General features: G+C 55.7%; 1 protein-coding gene across 1 annotated transcript in view; it reads left to right on the plus strand.

Moving 5' to 3' along the window:
- Positions 1–1,485: 1,485 nt before the first annotated feature.
- Positions 1,486–2,351, plus strand: part of SBK3 (SH3 domain binding kinase family member 3) — a 16,075-nt gene continuing 15,209 nt past the window's right edge. The window contains exon 1 of the mRNA XM_054010117.1: positions 1,486–1,733. The gene's annotated coding sequence lies outside the window, so the exon portion shown is untranslated. The remainder of the gene's footprint in view (positions 1,734–2,351) is intronic.

Below are 2,351 nucleotides of genomic sequence, written 5' to 3' on the forward strand. Positions count from 1 at the left end.
CCAAACATATACACCCCCACACCAATACAACCCACATATAGCCTGACCCCCACATATACACAGAAGCCCCCTACATATACACCCCTACACACATACACACACCAGCCCCCACTCATATACACCCCCATACACATATATATACATATACCCCCATCCTACACATTCATATACACCCTCACACACACACAGTCCCCCACACACATAGAGCCCCAAACACACACATGCCACCCCGCAGAGCTACCACAAACAAACGCCCACACAGGGCACAAGCCAGCACCCACACACATACCACAAACACCTCCCTGCCCACCCACACAGATGGATGAGCTCCAGCTGTCTGCCTGCCATGGCTCTGCCCGGCGTGCTGTGGACAGCTGGTGCAGGGCTGTGTGGCTGAGCCCCTGTTCTGCGCAGCTCTCCCCTGCCTGTCACAGTTCCTGGGTGCTCTGGCACTCACAGCCCCCCAGGCTGGCTTTCTTTGGGGGGTAGTTGATACTGAAGCACGTCTACCCAGCTCTGGGGGGTGGTCTGTGCCAGGCCAGAACAGAAGTGCCTCCGGCCAGGGCAGCCCCAAGTGGGAACAGGCGTTCAGCTCCCCCCACAGGTGTCATTCTGTCTGTGCGCCATGATTTCATTCACTTCGCTCCCTCTCTCAGCAACTTCACTTCCATGGACTCCCTGCCATGGGATTCAGCATAGACCCAGCAAAGCCAGTCTGCCCGTGCACCTGTCTTTCTGTCCCCAGACGCATCACCCTCTAACTATGGCCACACTGAGCACATCTATCTAATCTAGCTATCTATCCTCATACACCCCCTCTATCTCTCCTCATACACCCCCTTTATCTATCTATCTACCTATCTATCTATCCCCATACACCTTATCTATCTATCTATCTATCTATCCCCATATACCCCTCTATCTATCCTCATACACCCCATCTATCTATCTACCTATCCTCATACACCCCCTCTATCTATCTATCTCTCTATCTATCCCCATATACCCCCTCAATCTATCCTCATACACCCCATCTATCTATATAACTATCTCTCCTCATACACCCCCTCTATCTATCTATCTATCTATCTAGCTAGCTACCTATCTATCTATCTATCCCCATACACCCCCTCTATCTATCTATCTATCTATCTATCTATCTATCTATCTATCTATCTATCTATCTATCTATCTATCTGTTTACAGCACAGAGCTCTATGCTGTCTGTCTGTCCCCAGCACAGTGCTCTCTGCTCTCTCTCTGGTTGCCCTCGCCCTGTAGCTGGGGGGAGCTGAGGGGCGTTGCTGAGGGCTGTGGGGAAGGGGCTGGGGCCGGATCCCTGCACAGGGCAGCAATGCTGGGTTCATTGTTGTCAGCGGGCTGTTCAGCACCAGCCTCCCTGCCTATGTTTGGAAGTCGGCATGAATTGTGTTTGAGTCAATGACACATGTTCTCCGCGAGCGGGAGAGATTATCCCAGCGCAGGACAGCCCCGGGGACAGAGAGCGCGGGCCAGAGCAGGGAAAGTCTGAGTCACAGCTCCAGCTCCTGGGGACTGCACGGTTGGCCGGTGGCTCGCGGCTTGGCCCTGTGCAGGGAGAGACGCGGAGACACAGCAGCACAGAGTCCCTGCATACGGAGCTCACCGACATGGTCCCTGGGTGCATGCCAGCAACAGGATCCCAGCACGGCACCTCCTGAGAGACACCAGCCAGGCCCAGTGTGGACACTAGGGTGAGCGAAAGGCCTTCAAACACCATCATCCATCCATCATCTAATCTATCTATCTATCCCTCTATCTATCTCTTTATCTATCCATCCCCACACCCCCTCTATCTATCCCCATACCCCCTCTATCTATCTATCTATCTATCTATCTATCTATCTATCTATCTATCTATCTATCTATCCCCATACACCCCATCTATCTATCTATCTATCTATCTATCTATCTATCCCCATCAGGGCCGGATCTAGGTTTTTTGCCGCCCCAAGCAAAAATTTTTTTGCCTGCCCCTCACCCCAGCCCTGGGCTCTCCCCCCCACCCACACCCCCTGCCACCCCAGCCCTGGGGTCTCCCCCCCACCCACACTCCCTGCCGCCCCAAGCCTGGGCTCTCCACCCCACCCGCACCCCCTGCCGCCCCAACTCTGGGCTTCCCCCCACCAGCGCTGACTCTGCCCGCTCCCCCCTCGCCTCCAGCCGGTCCAGCACTGGCAGGGTCGGGGTAAGCAGCGGGACTCCTGGGCCGCACCTCAGCCCAGGGTCCCTCAAGCCGGGGCTCCCGCCTCCAGGACCGGCCAGGACCGGGGAGGACAGAGCCGGGGGACCGCCCCGGCAGGGGGCTGAGG

This window comes from Malaclemys terrapin, chromosome 20 (genome assembly GCF_027887155.1).
Source record: "Malaclemys terrapin pileata isolate rMalTer1 chromosome 20, rMalTer1.hap1, whole genome shotgun sequence".
NCBI lineage: Eukaryota > Metazoa > Chordata > Testudines > Emydidae > Malaclemys > Malaclemys terrapin.